This window comes from Lutra lutra, chromosome 9 (assembly GCF_902655055.1).
Source record: "Lutra lutra chromosome 9, mLutLut1.2, whole genome shotgun sequence".
NCBI classification, from domain to species: domain Eukaryota; kingdom Metazoa; phylum Chordata; class Mammalia; order Carnivora; family Mustelidae; genus Lutra; species Lutra lutra.
The window spans coordinates 72,585,476-72,609,086 of NC_062286.1; the positions used below are offsets into that span (position 1 = coordinate 72,585,476).

At 37.7% G+C, this 23,611-nt stretch overlaps 1 long non-coding RNA gene across 1 annotated transcript in view; it reads left to right on the forward strand.

Moving 5' to 3' along the window:
• LOC125110066 (uncharacterized) overlaps nt 1–23,611 on the forward strand; it is a 123,428-nt gene that overhangs the window by 90,500 nt on the left and 9,317 nt on the right. Inside the window, exons 3-5 of the long non-coding RNA XR_007130440.1 lie at nt 13,556–13,631; nt 14,500–14,554; nt 23,033–23,134. This is a non-coding gene — a long non-coding RNA (uncharacterized LOC125110066). The remainder of the gene's footprint in view (nt 1–13,555; nt 13,632–14,499; nt 14,555–23,032; nt 23,135–23,611) is intronic.

The window sequence follows — 23,611 nt, forward strand, 5'->3', positions numbered from 1 at the left end:
GAGCCCCGCATCGGGCTCTCTCCTCAGCGGGAAGCCTGCTTCTCCCTCTCTCTCTCTGCCTGCCTCTCTGCCTACTTGTGATTTCTGTCTGTCAAATAAATAAATAAAATCTTTAAGAAAAAAAAAAAAAAACCTGTTAGTGGAGCCACCAACTTCTCTGAAAACATCACTCTACTTCCCACTTCTTTCATGCTAACAAATTATCACTGATTATGATACCTGTAAGACAATCATGATGATCCACCAAAACTATCAAATATTTTAGTAAATGATTCACATTTTGTCCTCTTCTAGCTTCTACTGGAACAAAACTTTCCAAGCTCTACTAGTGCTACTTAAAGTATGGTGTGAAGGTTATCACAGTCCACAAACTATTAGTGATCCATGAGCAGACAGGAAGCTTGAACCAGAACATAAATAAGCTGTCACTAGGGATATAGTTTGGTTGACTCTGTTGTCGTTGTCGTTGTTAGAACACCCCTCTTGATGAAGGAAGCACTGCGATGATTCACATTTTGGCAAACTGGTAACAGCTAATTCACAGATCAGCTCCTCTGTGTAGCACCATGTTAGAACATGTACTAGATCTTAGAGATGCAACACAGGAAAAGACAGAAGAGGTCTATTCTCTAATATGGCTTATGTCCTACCTGAGCTTAGAGTTGAGAAAGAACCACTAAACAAGTTAACACATTAGTACACTACAAGAGTAATAACTGCTAAGAAGAAAGCAAAATTAATGGGATGGAGAAAATCTAGAAGAAGGCTCCTATAGGATGTAACATTTGAACTGAGGATTGAGTGGTATCAAGGAGCCAGCCATGCAAAGATAGGGAGAAGGAAGAGCACTCCAGTTGGAAGAAAAATCTAATACAGAGGCTTCAAGTGGCAAGAACTTGGTATGGCCCAGGACGTAAAAGAACATCAGTGGCTGAATCTAAATAAACAAGGAAGAAAGCAATTTGAAGTAATATCTGAACAGTAGACAGCAACTAAATCACACAAGGCTTTGAAAGTTGTGAGGTTTCACATTTTCATCTTGTTATAATGAGAAACCACTGAAAGTCTTAGGCCGCGGAGGCCATGATCTGACTTAGAGTTTCTGAAGGTAAGTTTTCTCTTTTGCCAAAGAATACCTCACATCCCAGTTACTATGCCTTTGGTCTTATTCTTTCTCTGATTTGATTCACCCTTCTATCCCTCTTCTTGTATGTGTCTTTCTTACTCTTCAGAACAAAGCCCAAGCCCATCTTTTCTCACTGGTGTTTCCTAATCACTCTAGACACCGTCCCCCTCCCCATTTTTTTCCTGACTTCTGTAATACTTAACAACTTAAAACTTGCATACATATATTTAACAAGAACAGTTATGCTAGTCTTCAGGTCAGACTATTAGCATTTGTTTGCTTACCTAAAACACCTACCTGAGTGTTTCATTGAGTGAGTGAGAAATGAATTCCTGGTTATTGTCCCTCCCTTTGCTTTTGACACCATTGCCTGAGAAAACCAGTAGTATTCAGAGTAGAGATAGGAAGTGTAGAATAGTAGAATATAAATAAGTGTTGCAGAGAGGGGTATGAGTATTCCTGACCGGAGAGTACATGAGCAAATGTGAGACCATTTAAAATGTACAGAAAAAAATGAAGAGTGCAATTCTTAGCACTTTACCACTCACTCCACTCATGGATAGGTTAGGTTCATTGGGGTTTTGACACTTACATTTCCCATAGTATGAGCCATGTGGTTTCCAAAGCTGCTGTTTTTACACTTTTCCCCAAACCACTCCAATCTTCCCATTGTTCTTTCCTATATAAAAAGAATAAGAGTGCAATTATGAAATACTTCAGCCCCTTCTCTGATCCAAGTATCTTAATTTTTTATTCTGGATTATAATGTTCCAATTTTCTCTTCATCTGATCACTTGAATTTGTAACACAAAATACATTTGGGGCCCCTGTATTTTGAATGCCTTCTCACATTTATTATCTATGATTCTCTTTGCATTCCTAATGCCTTCCTTTATCTGTTCTACCATGTTCTTGTAATCTACCTACTGCTCAGTTCTTAATTAAAAAAAAGTTTCTCTTGTGAGGTTGAATGGCTGCTTTTGAAATCCAATCAGTAAGATTCTTTTCAGATTTCAGTACTTATCCTGATGAGTGCTTACTTAGTAGATGATTCAAGAATTGATGAGGTTAAAGAACCCCTTTAGTTTCAGGGAAAACTGCTTGGGAGGGGAAAAAAGAGAAGATGTTGATATGGACTTGTAAGTTTTTCTCCTTCATTTATTTTCATTAAAAAAGATAATTGCATGAAAACAAGATTGTTTTTTTTTCCTTGAGGGCACACCTGCTCTTTCTGTGACACATGACTTAAAGAGTTTCTTCTTCTCTGTGACATCTGTTATTTCCAGAAGTCTGGATAATGTTTTGTTTTGTTTTTTTTTTTTACAATTAAATAAAGGGGGGGGGAGATAGATAACACTCTTCTAAGCTAAAAGGAATAATAATCCTAAAACCTGAGTTTTAAGTTGTTATTCTTATGGTCAAAAAATACTGCATTCATTTGCAAAAAGGATAGTTTTTAGGAAAATGGCTACTAAGTGGAGTGAAATCAGTTGATGCTACCACCAATGTAAATATAAAAATGGTATGATGGGGTGCCTGGGTGGCTCAGTCATTAGCCATCTGCCTTCAGCTCAGGTCATGATCCCAGGGTCCTGGGATAGAGCCCTGCATTGAGCTCCCTGCTGGGCAGGAAGCCTGCCTCCCCCTCTTCCACTCGCCCTGCTTGTGTTCTGTCTCTCACTGTGTCTCTCTCTGTCAAATAAATAAAATCTTAAAAAAAAAAAAAAAGCAGGGTATGATTAGGATTCAGGGAGTTCAGAGAGCAGATTGGCTCTCTGAACAAGACAAGATAAAGTTTTTGTCTTTATAAATACCTGAAGGTACCTGATTTTTCTTATGTCATTTTTCTTCTATATAAAGGGTAGGATATTAAAATACTCCAGTTGTTGGGGTACCTGGGTAGCTCAGTCTGTTGAGCCTCTGCCTTTAGCTCAGGTCATGATCCCAGGGTCCTGGGATTGAGCCCTGCATCAGGCTCTTTGTCAGCGAAGAGCCTGTTTCTCCCTCTTCCCCTACTCATGTTCTGACTTAGTTTGGTAGTGATTATGAGGAAGGAGATTATTTGGACTAGGTCATTAGTTCAAAGTGACATTTCATACAATGGTCTACTATATCAAAAGATCCATGGTATATATTTTTCAAAATACATAAATGATTTGATGTACTTTTGACAGTCCTTTAATATTTTGTACTGTTTAAAATGAATTTTACCTCCTATGGGAAACATAAGGTTATATGAATTCCTGCTTTTCCCTACTAAAGTTTGTCTTATGATAGGTATGATGTAATTTGATGGTGGGAGAAAGGACTGCCATCTAAAAATTACCCACTCTTCTTTGCCCCAAGAGCTCTCTTAATATCTCAAATTTCACTTTTAGAGATTAATTTCTTTTGGTCTTGAAGGCTTTTGTGTGACAAGAGTTCTCTATTAAAATGCAGATGCCCCTGGGAGTGGAAACATCTTAAACCCATAATGAACAACCTGAGGCTCCAGTTGGCTCTAAGCTATGTCCAAGATCTAATTCTGCCTTAAAAATATTAAAAATGCCTTCTTGTTGCTATTTTCAAATACACCCAGATATTAACCTTTTAGTGGATAGAAAGAAGTATCATTTTTTCATTTACATTTTTCTAGTCAATAAAGTAAATAAAAGAAATTGCCAGGATATACATTTTAAGATTGGATCAAGATGAAGACTGGGTCAAAAAAAGTTTAACTACATAGTTATATCTGATTTTAAAAGTGTGAATTTGAGTTAACTTCTGATATGGAATCTTTATGCCTTTACCAAGATTTTATTTCACCAAAAATAGGCCATATATATATATATATATATATATATATATATATATGAAGAAGGTTACTGGCATTCAGTTCAATTTAACAATTAGTTCATTATGAAAGGTTGATATTCAAAATAACCATATGCTCTTAAATATGATTTGATAGGCATCTTATTCAACTTTGAATTTGAGTTTTTATATATGCTAAACAATTAGAACTACATTCAGTAAATTTAGTTCAACTAAAAAAAAAAAATGGGTTCATAACATATGAAAAAAAAAACAAAACTAAGCTATTGTAAAAGTGTCCTGAAACACAAAAAGCAGATGGATTGAGTCTGATAGAACTCCGTAACCCACAGCATAAAGTTTAAGCAGGTAAAAGTCATCCTGTAGATAGAGAAATACCAAGCTAAATGTAAATGCATACAACAAGACAAAATAAAACGAAATGGGTTCCTGGAGCAACCCAACAGAGCTCTTTATGAAAGAACTATAAAGTAATTGTGCTAGTTGGTCTCTATGTAAATAAACACATACACACACACAAACACACACACAGAGCAGCGGAGCTGCAGAAATTTTTTACCTTGGGCTAAAATCCAAAAAGTAAAGAAACTATGCTGAGCACCTGAGGAGGGCTCAAACTGGATCTGAGGGCTTATTCCAAGTTCCTATGAGAGAGAGAAGACAGGGAAGAGAGAAGAAGAAAGAGGTAGTGAAAGACAGCTCGACTGAGGATAGAAAAATACTAAAGTTCTCTGCTACCAGAATAAATCTCTTACTTGGCAGTGAAGAGATCAAAGCTAAGGAAACTCCATGACTGTGCTCTTAAAAAGTAGCTTGTAACTACTATTTTTCTAAGTAGTTGAAACAAGAGGACTATACACCCAGAACCTACCTTTGCTCTTCCATTTAGAATAGAAGACTGAAAGAAAAGAATGGAAGAACTATGGGGAAATCTCACAGCACCTGACTCCATTAAGCCAGTTAATGCATGAACATGAACAGATCACCAAAGACCCACCACTCAAGTAGAACATCATGAAAAAATAAGGACAGAGTGAACACACAGAACGAATGGTCCTAGAGGAAATAGACTTAACAGATATTTGAGGAAGATCTAGAGACAATTCTATGAAGCCTCGGTGAGATTAGAAAAGGTAATACATACAGAATATAAACTCAGCATTCTTTGATAAAAGGCCAGAAAGCACAGAAGTCGTCTTTGGAGAGAAAATATACATACATATTTGCAACTGAACCAACTCATTAGAATGATCACTGTTAAAGACAAAATGTGTAATCTAGAAGGAAATGTGGAGCCAAACACAGAAGATACGAAACATAAGAAAGAGAAATTCAGAAACCAGGAGTATGTATTCAAGATTTATATAGTGTGTCTAATAGGAGTTCCAGATTGAGAGAACAGAGGCAATGATGATAAACTATGAAACCAACAATAGACCAAAATATTTTCAAACTGAAGTCAGGGATGCAATTTCAGTTTTAAAAGGGCCATTAGACCTTGAGTAAGATAAAGAAGACACACACACACACACACACACACACACACACACACACACTCCCACGGCAAATCCTTTAAGGAAATCATGAGCAAAGGCTTTGCAGGAGTGAGAGTTTCAGGCAGACTTGAAGAATGGCTATACATAGGTAGGTAAAATAGAAGAGAGAAGTGGCTGAAGATGCAGTTGGGGGTGGTGAAGAGAAAATCAGATGGAGAACTCAGATGCTAATATCCTTCTATTACCAAATTTTACATTTAAAAAAATTAAGGAAATGAGAACTTATGCAAGTCAGTTAAATGCCCCATATGTTTATAATGACTAGTCCTTGCTCCCTCGAATTGGGAAAGAAATAAGTTCTTTCTTTTTTTTTTTTCCTGACCTTATCACATACTTAGCACACTTCTATTTCTGGATGGACACAGCCAATTTTGTGAAAAATACATGAAAGGCCGCTTTGGGGATTGGAGTCCTAATGTTGGCCCAGTATATTCATCTTGTTTTGAATCATAGTATAATGAATAATTCTGGTGGTAATGACTGAACCTCCGTATTTATAGAAAACTGACATTTCTTAAACATGAAATTGTTCCTGTTTCTATGTAAATGAAGATCTGCATTTAGGTGCAGTGGCTTCTGTTCATTTTACTTGCTCTGTCTTATTTAAATCAAAAGATTGTATCACCAATTTTCACCCTGCGCCACCCCCCACCCTCCAAATTGTCATGCATTCGCTGGAGGGTCTTTGCTCCCGCTCCGGGAATATTTTCTTTCCCTTATGTCTCTCACCCAACATGCTTATTTTGTACTTACTGGATTACAATATTATAAATATCTTATAATCAAGTAAAGTTGGAATATCAAACTAAAATAAAGTGGGATATATGTGTGTATTTTATCTTCCTCCTCTCCTACTCATACACAACACATGCATTTGGAACATTTCCCTTCTTGACATGGGTCTTGCCAGTGTTTTCTTTTTCTGGCAAGATACAAAATCTGACAGGGAAGAGGCCACCTCTCCTTTTAGGATAATTTCTGTCTGAATCAGCTTAGGCTAAACATAACAAAGTACCATCCTCTGGGTGGCTTAAACAACAGAAATTTATTTTCTCACAGTTCTGGGGGCTGGAAAGTCCAAGGATCATGGTGTAGGCAGATTCGGTTTCTGGTGAGAGCTCTCTTCCTGGCTTGCAGGCCGAGAAAGAGAGCTCCTATCATATTCACATGACTCTATTCACATGGCTTTCCTTTGGTGCATGCATGTAGGGAGAGAGAGCACTCTGCCCCACCTCCCCTTCTTCTCATTTAACCTTAATTACCTTCTAAAAGTAACAATGCGGGTTAGGGCTTCCACTGATACATTTTGGGGGGCTAACAATTCAGTCCATAGCAATTTCTACCTGTGGAACCCAGCATGATGCCTCACAAATACAGAGATTTTTAAAAAATAATTGTTTTGAGCATTTTTGTTTTATACAAGTGTATTGCAAAAGCAGATGTATGTGGAAGGGAGGCAGCAATTCAATCCAAATCCCTTCCTTTCTCCGAAGATTCTAAAAACTTCCCTCTGAACATTTTTATTTTTAATATTTTGTTAGTGTTTTGACTATGTCCTCCCTTTTGTGCCTCTATCTTCTGGAGCATATATTACCCGTTTTCCTTCACTGAAAAGTTAATCAGCACTGCCTTATGACTACTATACTGTAAACTGCTTTTTATTCTTTTATTCTTACTATTTTTTTCGTGCGTTTCTTGGTTTTCAGTAGGGTTCTAATCCATGTATAGTCAACATGGAATCTTTATAGTTTCCAGGCATAGTAATGACCAGCAGGAAGGTGTTTACTGTTTTCTTCCTTCCTTCCTTTCTTTCTGCTTGTTTCAATCTACATATACTTAATTAATGATCACACATGGTGATTGTTCTGCTGTGTGCTAATATAATCTCAGATAGTAACTGCTCAGTTAAAGAAATTTAAACAGGTTTCTTTATTGCAGAACTTCTCAGAACCTTTATAAAGCTAATGTACATTGGGATTCCCTAGAAAGGAACAAAAAAAAGTTCCAAGATTGCTTTAGATTTTAGTTTATGCCAGTTGGAAAAAACACTGATCAATTCCCGTAAGTATTTTCTTTACAATGACAGAGTTTCAGGTAAAGTCCTAGTCCTTTACTGGGGAGAACATATTTATAATTCAATATAGCAGAATGCACCACTTTCCAACAACACTAAGAGTGGTTTCAGAGTCACAGCAAGAAGCAAGGTATGGAGGGAGCTATCACTCTTAGGATGGCTTCTGAGATGTGATTTTCTACTAACTAGCACTTTCAATTGAGTGTTTTAAGGCTCTCTGCTTTGAAAGGGCTTAAAGTACCAGTTTACCAAACTCACCCGTCATGTCTACCCAATAAACTGATACTGTCTGAAGAAATGGATTGAGAGGTGAACTATGCTATGTTTTGGGGAAGTCATCGAAGTATCTGAAAGTTAAGAGAGGAAGCCAACAATGTCTAGACAATCTTAAGGTCAGCATTATTCTATAAAAATGAGGTTCCCCCTGTGGTACTATATTTTAAGTGCTCAGAAGATCTTTCGGCTATACCTTGGTCTCTGTGGAGGAAGAAAAGGTCTCTTGTTCTTATGAAAAATATTTAGGAAGGAATATGTCATCAAATCAAAATCAAAACCTTGATTTAAGATGAAAGTTGGAAACAACAGAGTTGATCTGATTTCACCTCAATGTTTATAGGTTCATCTGCACATACCAGCATATAGTTAAAGTCCATAGGGTCTTCTCAAAAGAAAATGTGAAGGCAGGTCACAGTGGATTTTCACTGATGGTTTACACTAAAGCACTATGCTTTAGTAAAAACAATGGCCTGTACTGGAAATAATATGAGCATTCTGATACAACTTGATTTCTTAATGCCTCTCACTTAACCCTGTACAATTTACATAAGGAACTGGCTGAGTTTCAGCTTCCTCTTAAGTAAAATGGTGATCATTTGTGAGAATTAGAGTTATTTGTGAGAATTGGAGGCACTGTATATGTTCAAGTTAGTTTTCAACTCCACAACCAGTAGGTATTCAATAAACGGTAATAGTTATTACTGTAGTCAATACTAACACTGAAGTTACTATTTTTCCTTCTTTTTCCCGGAAATTTCTATTGATTATAACATCAGACAATTTAAGTAGATAGGGATTACCTAACTCTACTGGCTTCATTACGTATATTTAAATAATGTGAAGTGCTACAATGACAAACACACATCTTTGGCAAAGATCTATCCATTGCTTTTTGCTGAAATGACAAATAGCTTTTGCATATATGACGTCAGTGAAGCTTTTCAACAAATTGCCCTCCTGTAATCACAAAGAGAACACCATCCCTAATGCTACAAGTATTTTTTTTTTAATTATTTGTAAGGGAAACAGTGTAATAGAAGTTCTTATGGTGCTTTCCATAAGTGCTAATTAAATTATACGGTGAATACATGTGCAATCAATTTAAATGCCTTAAATTCTTTTCAACATTGTTATGAATAAATGCACATATGCTTACAGATCCTAATGTGGTACTTTATTCCATTATCTTGAGTGGCTTGCTTTCTCTATCTGTGATGAAAGACATACAAGGGAAAATGTGTGGCTGTCAAATGCCCAGTGCAATGAGAAATCAATTATTCCAGGAAGCGTTGTAATAAGGTTACTAGCTTCAGGGAATATGAATATTATAATCTCATCTGTCCCTATTTCTTCTGAAGATGGCATAGCTGCTTAGACAGAGAGGAGGTGGCAATGAGAAAGTGAGTTTGGGAGAGGTCTCAGGAGACTGAAGTCCCCAGAGACATCCATATACATAGTCTCCAATAGACATCCATATAAATAGTCTCAGGTGTACAGATCCCACTGGTCTCGACAATGTTTTGACTTTATTAGGACACGAAAAGGATTTTAGGTAGGTTTTTCTTAATGTTATTAAGAAAACTTTGTTCATCTCTTTCAAACTGTGGAAGGCTGGTATTAAAATAGTCTTTCCTTTTTACAAAATGAGATTAAGAGCACATAGTAGTTTTCTGTTTGGTCTCATATTACCATGCTTACTTGCTCAAATAAAGCACTGATGTCACTTTATCAGTTACCCAGGTTGGTCAAAATGTTAAAAGGTCTCCTCGAAAAGAAAAGAGAGGACTGCTAATTTACAGAACACATGGTCTTGGCCCAGGCTCCTTTCCTTCACCAGCCATCCGTTCTTCTAAATCCCTTGGAGGTAAAGCGTGAAAACGCACCAAAACCTGATTCACCATTACTGTTACTAAATCATTTAAGAAGTATTTATTTAATTTCATTTGCTATGTGTATGCTATGGAGGCTCCTTATGCCGAAGTAAGATGTCGGTGTGAATGAGGTGAACTTGCTTCCCTAGTCTGACCACCAGGAGTCGGGAGTCATAGACAGCATTGTAAGCAGAAGCAAGCTCCATTTTGTCAGATTATTCCTGAGAAATTAATGATAGTGCTATTGGAGATAATTAACACTTAGGTAGGACTCTAAAGTTTAGAGTCCCCCATGCCTCTTCTCAAAAGAACAAACATCCAGCTTTTAAGTGCCTTGAATGCAGATTTTCTACCTAAATTCTAGCACTCCTTCCTAGAGCCCGGGTATGGTCGATCCTGCCCTGGAATGACTCCCATGCCCAGAAGGTAAGTTTAAAGAGTCTGGTCCTCCTCCCTTTTTCCCCTCAAGGGTGATATGCTTTTGAAACATGATTCTAGTCCCAGCTTGAATCATCCTTCATGTCTGGCATCACCTGTGCTGCCCTGTCCTTTCCTATCAGCCACAGTGCCCTGGGCTCACCAGCTCCCACAGATTTCTCCTTTGTGCTTGGGGTTTGATCTGTGACCCTGAGATGCCACAGCCCTGGGGCTCCTTCCACCTCTACTGTCCCATTATCACTAGAGGATAGCACAGCAGTTACTTACCGAGCACTTCGGGGAAGACAACTGGATGACAAAGCTATTCAGGGAATGCATCTGTCAGGCCTTTGGAGTTAGAGCAGTGCTGGCTAACTTCATACAGGCTCATAGTCCAAGCTGCCTGGTCTGTTTCCCCCCCTGGCTCATGTCAGCTTGGTTCCCTCAAAACTAAGTATGACTGTGGGGGACACAGCAGCAACTAGATGACAAGACCCATGATGCCAAATTCCCCTTTCTGGTTCCCACATATGTGGACGGTACACGGATCACTTCAAAGAGCAGTCCTGGGCATTCTGCAACTTCCCAAGATAAACATACAAAATAAAATACTGTCCTTGGATTTTATTCTTAAGATTAATATCAGGCCAACTCTAGTGCACAGGACTTCAAGAGAGGCAGGAAAGCTGAATGATTTGAAGTGTCATTTTTCACTGTTTTGTTTTGTGTTGTGTTTTTAAGTGCCAGAGCTCAGATGTTTCTGCAAGCATGTTTTTGCCTTTTTGCACAGTCCTAAGCAGCTCCAAACTGAATTAGAGCAGATTTTTGCAAACCATTAGGAAGAATATGTATTTACCAGTTTTAAGAGCTTCCTGAAAGATTTAAGAGGGCAGGAAAATTTCAGTCACAATCCATTAACCCTATTTATCATCCACTGAAAATGTCTAAGTGTGAAACTGTTTTCAATCTCCACTAATGTGCCTAGAACTGATATAATGTATCATACTTAATTTCCACACTGCATTATGTAGTTACGTGTTGTATTTGTGCATCCAAAGGTGATAGATCTCACAAATTGAGGATTTCATCCCTGCACAGCCAGCCAGCGTGACTGAGGCTTACGCTTCCCATCCTTGGACAGAGCAGAAGTCAGAGGTATGTGAGTTGGTTCCTCTTCGCCCCCTGCTCCGTATACCATATAGCTTCCTTACCCCAGAAAACGTGAAGTGGGGCTTAAAATATGTAATGAGTTTGATTTAGAAATAGAACTTCAGCCACCAAGGATATTTTGGTGTGAGTTCTTAGTTTGACTCCTCTGGCTCTTTTCCCTGTTGACTTTGCACAACGTTTATTGAACATCTATTATATATGACTGGGTGGCAACTGGTACAAAAAGAAACATTTATTGAAAATTTACTAAGTTTTAGTCACTGTGCTAAATGGCTGGTGGGCACTGTTTCATTAACTACTCACAACAGCCCCATGACTTAAGCCGTGAGGGTATTATCATTTTAACAATCTCACATGTACGGGATCGAAGATGCCAAGAGTTTAAGGAACTTACCCAAGGACATACAGTTATTAAATGTAATGCAAACCCAGTCCTGTCTGACTGTGAAACCCAGCTCTTATTCTATAAAGCAGGAGAAGTGCCAGAGCAAAGACCCAAGGAATAACACCCATAAATAAACACCTATCATGTAAATTAGCAACTTGTATGTCATTCCATACCAGAGTATATGAAAGCAGAAAAGTCAAGTCAAACGTTAAGGCCAATCCAGGAGGAAAATAGAAGGAGGTGAGTCCAGTATCTGGGTTGCAAGTAAAAAAAGTAGTTTGGGGGCCAAGAGGTCTGCAGGGGAAAGCAGAGCAAAAATAAGCAATAAAGAGTATAGCGGAAGCAGGAATGAAGCAAGGAACAGGGCAAAAGAAGGGACCAGAATTCAGATGAGGCATGGAGCAACAGATGGTCAGAGCTTCCCTCAAAATGGGACATCTGCAAGTCATGCATCAGAAGTTTGGCAACTTTCCTAGAAAGGCACATGCCAATTATCAGGGGTGAGTATGGACCAAGTGAAGGCATTTCTCAGGAGTGCAGGTTAAAGAGTGCTAACTGCAGGTAATTGAAAAGTCTTGCCATTGAAACTGTTCCAATCTGGGCAGCAGATTAATAGAGAGGGTTGCACTGAACAACTTTGTGGGGCATAAGACTGGAGAATGGTGCTCTTTTGCCAGATGCATGCTACGTGGCCCTAAACACCCAGCAAAAATGAATGAGCCTTTTCTTATTCCGATTCCCCCCTGGCTTCAGGCAAAATCAGTCAGGCTCTCCTTTTTGATCTGAGAGCACTGGGTAAATATCTCTGTGTGGCAATGGCTATGTTAAGGTAGTGTGCATCTCACTTACCAGCTGCGAATACTCTGGGGACACGTCCACTGAATTACTGCTATTTAAAACAATACTTATAAGTAAATCTACTTTTAATAAACACACTCAGCAGTCTTCCCCTTAGTGACATTTTTCAAACTTTTCATGGCTATTTTGGCTTTGTTTTTGTTTCTGGTATTTCCCATGTAGTATTTCTTGGGGAGATGAAGAAGGAGGCAACCAGGGCAAGTGATAGGAGAGAAAGGAAGTGATACTAAGGAAGGGAGCATGCAAACAGTGCATCTTTGAAACACAAGAAGAGCGCACATCACCAGAAGATGGTTTCACATCCATATGTGTGGGTGGATTGTCTCCTGTATGTTGTGATACGTACCAACTCAACTTGTTTACCTGCTTGGAGTCCTCCAGCAGCAGGACTACCCTCTTGGCTCTCGGAGGACAAGGACCCATCCTTAGCTGGAACACTATTCTGTATCCTTGGACTTTCATCCTGGTCAAGCTTCCCAGAAAGTAATGGTAATGGAAGCCCCTCTTGCTGATGGCTTGAGGGAGAGCTTGCCTTCACAGCCCTGTTAAAAAAGGCAGGTTGGGAAGCAACCCAGTGTTCCTCCATGTGCCCCTGTGCTTTGTTTTTGTCTTCTTGTGTCTCTGTGCTTTACCGTGCATTCTGAGGCTGCCTTCTCATTCTGACTTCAATCACATGAGAGAAAGGATAACACAGTTCACTTCACTGGACTCACAGAGGCTCAGGTTGATTACTAGTTCCAATCTCGAAACTACTAATATTTGCCGAAGTCAGCCGAGATTATGAACTTTGCTTCCAGAGAAAGTGGTAAGACCTAAACAGTTGCATTCCCAGAGGGTGTTCTCTATGGGAAGAGTTCATGTGAATGTGCTGATTGTCTAGGTCTGGGCTTAGTAAAGAAAAGCTCTGCTGTTCCTCTGAGTGGCACGTGGAAGGAGAGGACATAGATTAGAAGAGGACATTCTTCAGCTTGGACTTCTCGCTCTCTATATCTCCTCTCCACTCAGGAGAAACTTCATTTTGTGGTTGAGAGCTTGAGTTCTGGAATCATGCAAACATGAGCTTCAATGCCAGTTCCTCCATGTTGTACGGGCTACTTCACTTTTTTTTTTTTTTTTTGACAGTTAAGACTGGTTCCAACTTAGGTTGGATCAAACTTTTTTTTTTTAAAGATTTTATTTATTTATTTGACAGAGATCACAAGTAGGCAGAGAGGCAGGCAAAGAGAGAGGGGGGAAGCAGGCTCCCCGCTGAGCAGAGAGCCGGATGTGGGGCTCAATCCCAGGACCCTGGGACCATGACCTGAGCAGAAGGCAGAGGCTTAACCCACTAAGCCACCCAGGCACCCCAGCTACTTCACTTTTTAAGACTCAAAAATTTCCTTATCAAGAATGCAAGTAGTTCTTGTAGTTAATGCCTAATACAGAAAGTATCAAATGGATTTCTGCAATTATGAGCTTAGGTGTTCAAAAGCATATGCACTTCTATCCCCCATTGGCTCTTTTCATTCTAGAGCTACCATGTCTTAAAGTCTATACCAGAGCATGTGAAAACGGAATATGACCCTTGGATCCTCAGACGTGTTGTTTTTCCCATTTTCATGGTTAGAAAATGGATTGAATTATTTCAGAAATTAACAGAAGCTTTCACTTATTATCCTAATTTCTAGCTTCTTTTGAAAATTCAGAAGCTCTAGCAATGCTGACCATCACTATCACCATTCCCACTAGCTCAGTAGCTATTGCCCTTTTGAGACAAGCGGACTTTCCAGTTTGACACAGACTCATTCACTATATTTGCTCCCAGAAAATGAGTCCAACTGCCAATTGTTATTTTTCACTGGACTCTTAAACCGTGTCTATATGTTTGTCTTTATTAAAGAACAGAAGACTTTTCTTTCCTTATTTATGCAGATTAACTCATTTTTGTTTTGTTTTGTTTTTTTAAACAGCTCCCTTTAAAAAAAAAAAAACAATTTGGATACTGACTGGAACTGCATTGATTAGGTCGGTGCATTTGAGAATAATTGGTAAGGAGATTTTTATTTTTAACTTAATTTTCCAATTGTTTGTTCATTTATGTACATTTATCTCTTTATTACATCTTAGTAATTACATCTTAGTAATTTGGGTAGATTCTTTAATATTTTCTATATGAAAATATCAGGCTCCCCTCCAAATTTTTACAACTCTTCTTGCCTAGGAGCTTCAAAAACAATACTGAAAAAAATGACAAGGGTGGCCATCATTGACTTTTTCCCATTCTAAGAAAAAAGCATTCACACTATCCTTAGGTGCCCTTTATTAAATGGACAAAGTTATCTTTTACTCTTAATTTGCTGAGAATTTTTATCATAAGTTTTCTCAAATGTTTTTCCTGCTCCAAGACAATTTTATAATTGTTTCTCCTCTATTCTGTTAATGTAGTTTATTACCTTAAATAGTTTGCAAATATTGCAATTCTTATGTTACTAGAAAACCCCACTTGATTCACCATGACATATTATCTGTTTGTATAAAATTGGATTCATTTTTTATTTTTTTAAAATGTATTTTATTATGTTTATGAGAAATATTAGTTCCATATACTGTAATGTTTTTGCCAGTTTTATGGTGTAATAAAAAATACAGGCAAGTATTCCTCCTTTTATCTGAAAGGATTTGTGTAAGATTTCTATGATTTCTTCTTTACATGATTGGTGAAATTTACTAACAAAATCAGGTGTTTTTGAAATGTTTAATTTCAATGAGAAAATGTTTAATTATGGATTTAATTTTATTCCTAAATATAATATTCAGACCTATTTCATCTTTATATGCGTTGGCAAGAAATGTTTTTGAGTAATTTTTCCATTCCATCATGTTATTGAATTTATTGACATAAAGTTATTCATAATATTATTATTAGCTGTTTTATGACACATTAGGGTTTATGGCCCTAAAATCTACAATGACATTCCTTCCTTCATCTAAGTAATTTGTATTTGTACTCTTTTTCTCCTGCTCTGACTTGACATTTATCAGTGTCATTAATTTTTATTCAAAGCACAAAATTTTATCTTTGTTCATTTTTTTTTTAAAGATTTTATTTATTTATTTGACAGAGAGAGATCACAAGTAGACGGAGAGGCAGGCAGAGAGAGAGAGAGAGGGAAGCAGGCTTCTTGCTGAGCAGAGAGCCCGATGTGGGACTCGATCCCAGGACCCTGAGATCATGACCTGAGCCGAAGGCAGCGGCTTAACCCACTGAGCCACCAAGGCGCCCCTATCTTTGTTCATTTTGACTATTTATTTTTCTACCTGATAAAATTTATTTTGATTACACTTATTTTTATTTTATTTTGATTACATTGATTTGAATTTCCTTTTCTTTTTAAGCTTCCTGATATAAAAACCTAGATTCCTAATTTTAACTTTATTTTCTTTAAAATTTGCATTTCTAACTATAAGTATAGCTCTAAGAACTGCTTGAGCTGCATCCTCCAAATTGTGATAGCTTATGTTTGCATTATTGAGACTGAAATTTCTTCTAAGTTCCCAAGTGTTTTTTTGTTTGACCCATGAATTATTAGAAATGAATTATGAATAAACATGTTATCATATCTAATTATTTGAGAATTTTACAAGTCTCTTACTACCATTAATTTTTAATTTAGTTACATTAGAGTTAAAAAACAAATTTTATAAGATTTAAGTATCTTCAGCTGAATTGAGACTGACTTAAAAATTTTTTTATTAATTATTGATTTTAGTATTCTATACTAAATATAATTAATATGATCATATATAATTTATATATAATATATAACTAAGGTAAATATAAATTAGACCCACTGGGTCTTCAGATTCTTTATGTCCTTGTGTATGCTTTTGTCAACTTGTCTAACAATGTCGGAGAACAAAATACTAAAATCTCCAACTTTGATTATGGATTTCTTTTTTTCTTTAATTCTGTCAATGTTTGCTTTATAAATATTGAAGCTCTATTTTTAGTTACATTTAAATAATCTGCATTTAGTTACATTTATATTTAGTTATATTATTTAGCTAGTTTACAAACTTAGAATTGTCTTTCCACTGAATAGACCATCTTTATGTGAAACACTCCTTTTCTTTCTGACGCTATTAGCATGGCATATCATTCCCCAAACTCTTTCTTTCAAACCATCTGCGTCTTTGTATTTAAGGCAATTCACGTTTATATGTTAGGGCCCTGCTCTTTTATCCAGTCTGACAATATCTAACTTTGAATGTTTAGTTTATTACATTTATGTGCCAATTTGCTGCTGTTTTTCTATCCATTCCATACATTTTAATTTTCCTTTTTTTACAGTTTTCCCCCCTCTTTTCCTGCTATCTTTAGGTTAATTAAACACATTTTTAAATTCTATTTTATTCTCCGTATTGGCTTTTTAACTATACCACTTTTTATTATTTTTTAGTGATTGTACCTTCAATTTATCACAGTCTAGATATGATCAATATTGAACCAGATCATATTTCATTCCTTTCAACTCATCTCCACGTTCAACACATAGAGGTACCTCACAATACTATAATTCTATTTACACCTCCTCCCAGCTTTTGTACTACTGTTGTCTACATTTTAATTTTACTTGAAGTACAAATCTAAACTTACAAGGATGCTATTATTGCTTTACACAGTCATTTCCTTTTTAAGATACATTTCATGGGTCTTCACATATCTAAATTTTTTTTATTTTATACTGGCTATTGTGCTCAATACATTGTCAGGAGGCTAGATTATGTTGTCTTCCTTTGAAGAGTATTGAGTTTGTTTGTTTTGGCAGGAAGTTAATATTTTGATAATTCTCCCTGAACCTGTGGAGCTTTGATTTTAGACTTCATTACAGTTGCCCTTAGATAGGGTGTGGTCCTTAATGCAAAGGGTTGGTCTTAGATAAAAGCCTGGGTGTTCATAGGATTTCTCCATTCTGGCTGGGCTGGAGCACCTCTTTCTTCCATTACTTGGGGATTCCTAGGGTTTTTTTGTGTGTTTGTTTTGTTTTCCGACCTTCCCCTCCATGGCAGCTATTCTCAGCAAGGAGGCAAGGGGTCTCACCCTGTATAGTCCAGACCTCAGTAAGGTCCCCAGAAAACTCCACACAGATTTCTACACCTACCCCCCTCCCAGCAAGCAATATATAGAATTCCCTAATTTGTAACCTGCCTTACAAGTTCTTTAGGCTTCAGAAGCCCCAAAATCCAATCTTTGCCTCAACAATATCACCATGCTTTTGCTTAGGCTTCACCTCTATGTCAGAATCCGAAAACTGTCATAGATCCAAGAGGAAGGTGAGACCCACACTCAAAGACTGCAGTCCCGAACACTGTCGGTGCCTGAAGACCACTGCCAAACATGGTTTGTCTGGCCCTAGAGTTCACAGCAAGATGTCATCTCTAGAACCACCCATGTGATGGTCAGAAACACCATACATTTTTTTTTTCTTTTTTGATGCCTGTCAGGAAATACGAATTTTTCTGAACGTATTTGTAGGGAACAAACTTGTAGCAATGTTGAACTCACACATTTTATGTATCACAAATAACTAATGCTACTACTACTAGTATAAAAGAAGAAAAAAAAAATAGAATTGTCTCCTTATTCTCCTAATACAAAGTAATATAAATTCATTATCAAATGAAGAGAGAGTCAAAAAGTAGGTAGCCAAAATAGGTAGGAAAAATATAAAGACTTTATAGAGGTATTTTAGGCAGTTAATTAATAAAATATTTTATTTTTCTGGAATTTGTGAGTTTTTTGCTATCAGTGTTAAAAACTTGTATCCTTTTCTTTATCAAGAGTTCACAAGATAGTATAGGTTTCTTGCCCCCACGAAATGTACATTTTAGAACTCTGAAATATCCCATAATGATATTTAAGTAGATCCATGGAGATAAAAAAAAAAAATAGAGTATGAAAGTTTAACTTGCTCAAAGAAGCATGAAATGATTTTTCGGGGAGGGATAGAGGCATGGGTAGGTGATAAGACGAGAGCAATCTATTGTATCTATTCTATTCTGTCATCCACATCTCCTTTTCTTTGGAGAACATAAGTGCTAAGAAAAAAATTTTCTTTGAAAGCTCAACCAGAATCACCAGATTTACCATGTGCTATCAATGTGTACGTTTCAGGTTGGGGGGCGGGGAAGGATGTACCAAAAGACTGAACGGAAAAGCAAGTATCTGAAGTTCAAATTCCCAAAGATGTAGGATATACACATGTGTGTGCATGCATAGATATTTTCACCTCCCATTTTTAAACAATATAAATAAATAAGTAGATTTGGCATATCAGAACAGACACACAGATTCCCAGTAGCAAAGATGATTCCTTCCCATCTTCCTCAAATCCCAGCATGTTTGGAGAAGGGGGCGAGGGGAGCAACAATGCTTCCATTATCTGTTAGGCTCAATTAAGAGAACAGCTGTGTTCCAAAATAAACAAGAGAAGAGGCTATTTTGCATTAGAATGCATTAGGCGAACAGCACTAGGGAAGCACAGATGGCTCTAATTAGGGACATTGGAAAATTACCATTCTCTTCACTTTTCCAATGTCTGTGTGACTTTCAGGTCTCAAGAACCATATCCTTACTCCCTATCATAGCCAATTAGGAATAGGAATTTTTAACACTGGCTGTGATGACTGCATTTTTTTTTCTCAAGCTAATCTTATAAGGATGGGTGCCCATTTTTTTTTTTTTTTTTGGCAATTTATAGCATGCATGCTTGTTATGTATTGGAGAAAGGGGAAAAAAATTGGAGCCAGGTTCTAAAAAGATAGTTGGCAACATAGGTGTCTATGAATAAAGCTCTTTGGGCATTTAAAATGGAGATGAAAATGACACTATATGGTGTGTTAAGGCCCAAAGCTAACTGGCAAATTGAGAATCAGAAATCCCTGGTTCCATTCCTCTTTCAACTATTAATTCACTTTATAAACTCTGTCCATGTTATTAAAATGTCCCTAATCAAAACTATCCACTGCTTAGTATCTCTTCTTTCTTTATCAACTTTCTGGTGAGAGGATAAGACTTTCTAGGCTCCCCAAAATAGAGCTGAGTACATTCCAAGGAATAAAAATGAACGCAGACAAATAAGAAGGATCATAAAAAGTGTGCTTGTCTGGGTGCTAACACTTGCCTTGAAATACTCCTGCTTGGTTGAGGGGGTAAAAGCTCTTGAAGCTCTGAGTGCTGTGTGTGGCTGTTGGGAGCTGCTGGACACTTACTAAATTTTATCCATGCAGAAGACTCACCGTACTCAAGGGGAAGCACAGTCTTATAAGTGGTGCATTTTTACAGCACTGTCATGTACACTGGCAATCGTGTGCAGCGAACATCCCCATTCAGATAAAACATATGCTCTTTGTTAGAACGGCCCTTTGTGGGGAAGTTCCGGGCTACACAATGAGGTTCTCATTCAACATACAATGTTCAGGGGAAATGTAATCATGGTTATTTTTAATATTTAAAAAAAATACTTTAATATCCCAGCCAGAAATGACCTGCTTCCTAATTATAGTCTAAAAAGAAATATGCTCTATTAGTTTAAAACCCAATCTGAAAACATCAGAAGAAAATTGACAAGTTTTGAGATATTTCATTTTTTAAATTTTACTGTCTTGTTTTCAATATTTAAATTTTAAGTATTTAAGAAATTTTATTAGAAAATCAGTTATTATTTTGGGTCGTGCTTAACCTACCACTGTCTATAGTGGATCTACTCCAAATCCAATAGAAATCTCCCCAAACCCCAAACTCACCCCAAGCACTGGCCAATATGCCTGGTTTTAACTGAACACTTCCATCCTCAAGGACACTACTTTTAATCCAGCTCTCTCAAATTGTGACCTTAGGGAACCACAAGTGGGGTTGATGCCCTCCTGACTCTCCACCACTACTTCTCACCATCTCAAGAAAATTTCTGCTGCTTTGATTTCTAGGCTTTACAGTAATTACCACTCTCTTCCTTCCTCATTACTATCATCTGTCACATTCTTGATTGTGCCCTCTTATTACCTATAGACTTTGACAATTGGCCCATAACCCTTTCTCCATAACAAGTCCTACTATAAATCTGGGCACTTCATCATCCCCATGGATTCCTGATCCAACATCTTGGCTATTATTCATTTTCTTGACCCCCCTCCAGAGACCTACACTACCACTCCATCTTTTGTGAACACAGCCTGGTGTTGCTATACCCTCTAACTATACTACTTTCAGAAAAGTATTTCTCTCTTCCAGCATACTATTACCATCCTTATCATCCTATTTACTTTTAAACAGATCAAGTATCTCCCACATAAAGAATAAACAAAAACCTCTTTTGACCTGCCATTTCTCTCCTGATTCATCTAATACCCTGTCTCTCTATCCCCCTTCAAAGTCAAACTTTAAGAGAACTTCTATGTATCCAGTATCCACATGCCATTCTAATCTGGTTTCTTCTCTTCATTGCTTACCAAATGCTTCCATGTCACTAAATTCAGTGGATATTTCTGAATTCTTGTTCTACTGGATGCTGCTGACCACTTTCCCTTTCTTAAATCACTCTGTTCTTTTCTTCTGAGACATCTTACCATTCTACTTCTCCTCCTCCTCTATATCCCCTATCTTGTCTTTTCAGACATCTCACCCTCCAATCTCCAGGCTTTAGACTCTGTAGTGAGTGCTTTCCAAGACCCTATACTTTACTTCCTCAGTATTCTCTCCCTACCAGAATGTATCCATGCCCTCATTTTCAATTGCCACCAATACAATTTACACACCAATCTTTATCTCCAGGTAGATTTTGCTCTGCAGTCTAGATCAATATATCTGCTTACTTGCATCTCCACTTTGATGTTTAGTGATCCTTCACTCATAAAATGGCAAAAAAACAAACTAATGATTTTCCAGTACCAACTCCCTTTTCCTTGCCCCCCAAATAACTGCATAGGAGGAACTGGTTCTCTTCCAGGTGTTGGTCAACCCCCAAGTTGATTCTTACAACCTCCATCTTCATCATTCTGTATTCATCTCCAAGTTCTAGCTAGGCTACCTTCTAATAATCTCTTGAGTATCTTCTCATGCGGGTAGCGACCATCCTCACCCTAATCCAATCTACCATTATCTCTTACCTGGACAGCTCCACAGCAAGAGCCTCCTAACGAATCTCCCTTTACAAACACTTTCTTCCTTTCAATCAGTCACCCAAGTGATCACTTCTAAAGCTAAACATGTTCCTCTAATGCCTGAGATACTTAATGGCTCCCAATTGCATTGAATAGAGAGAACTGATCCCTTCTCCTGCTGTAGCCAGTTAAATTAAACTGCTTCAGATCTCCTCCAGATGTAGCCCTTCTGGGAAACCTTCTCTGGCTTCTTTGATGTCCCTCCTCTCCTGCAGCACATTGTGAACCAGGGTTCAGCAAGTTCTGAGTTGAGTTTGAGTAAGGTTGATCAGTAAGCAATAAGAGAAGTCAGAAGTCTGACATTGTTCACACAAAATCTGAAAATGCTCCTGGTAGAATTCTCCAGCAGAAAAAGCCTCTGTCTCTCTCAAACACCATCATGCCTCCCCACCAAGAACAATCATTTGTAATTTCCACCTTCAACAAATTGTTTTTCCCATGCCTGGTAAATATGGCCTTTTTACCCATTCACAATTTAGCTGAGAGCAGTCAGCAAAAACAAAATGAAGAGGTCCTTTTGCCTTCTGAAAAGTGACAGCAAATTTTAAATAGCATTTAGTGTTCACCGTTTCAATAAGCTCATTAGAGGTCCCTAGTCTAACTTCTATAGAATTATAAGGCTATAATAGAAACATTTACCAAAAGTGCTAAACCATTTTTCAGAATGATTTGGTGTCTCCAATATTGAAGAGAATCGTTTTGGAACACATTTTCACAGATCACCTTAATTCAACTTGAACTAAATTCATTTATGAGAGCTGCTGGGCTGTACATCTCAACTTATCTCTGCCTTGAATTTGCCTACGATGGATATTGCTTGAGCTGCACGGATCATTGAGCAGAGAAGAACACTTCTGCCCTTCCTTGCCCTTCTCGATAATCAGAGGGAACTTGTAACTTGTTATGTGTTTCCATAATGAAGAGTTCAGAAATGGCCACTGCATATGGCCTGGCATGGGGCAGTATGAAATGGTCTTCTGAGTCCTCTAGGGTTATTGGTGTTTCTGTTAAGGGCTGTGGAGGATGTGGATAACAGAATGGAAGCAAACTCAGAAAGGCTGTTAGTTGGGGCTGCACGCTGGGAATGGGACACTACTGCTGAACCAGCCCCTAATCCAGGACTGGATAACATGCTGCTCTCATCTATGCCCTGTTGCCTTTAACACACTTACGAACTTTGGGTTTTTTAGGGTTCTTCAATGTCCTTTATAAAATGAAATACCTCTCAGGTTCTTGTCCTAGGATCCCATTCTGCACTCTTTCATCGCTTCCATCTTTTTCTAGGTGGTAATGATTCCCAAATATCATAGTTCTTGATCAGCTCTCACTCATGGACACAGATACAATGGTCTCCCTACCTACTGGACCAAAGCACTTGGATATCATGTAGGTACATCAAACCTGATTTATTTAAGTCTAAACTAATATATTGGCCCCCTATATCTGTTCCTTTTTTCTAGATTCCCTATATTTATAGTCTTCCAAGTAGCACAAAACAGTCAGTATCTGTCAGCCATTGCCATAATAAAACAGTTTAATAAACCACCTCAAAATTCCATGGCTTACCATTACAAATATTTATTCTCATGCCTGTAGATCTAAAAGTTAACCATCATTGAATGATCTTGTGTGAGGCTAGCTGGGCAGCTCTGCTTCCTGCTGTAGATCAACTAGCTTGTCTCAAGCTACAGGTTGGGTCCAAGTATAAACCACATGTATAGATTCTGGGGCCCAGGCTGAAAAGGCAAATAGCTATCTTGAGTATTTCTTTCAGATACCACATTATCAGAGTGCAAGAGCCAGCCAAAATGCCCCAAGGATTTCTAAGGCTCTTATTCTCGTTGCTGTAATAGTCTATAGCCA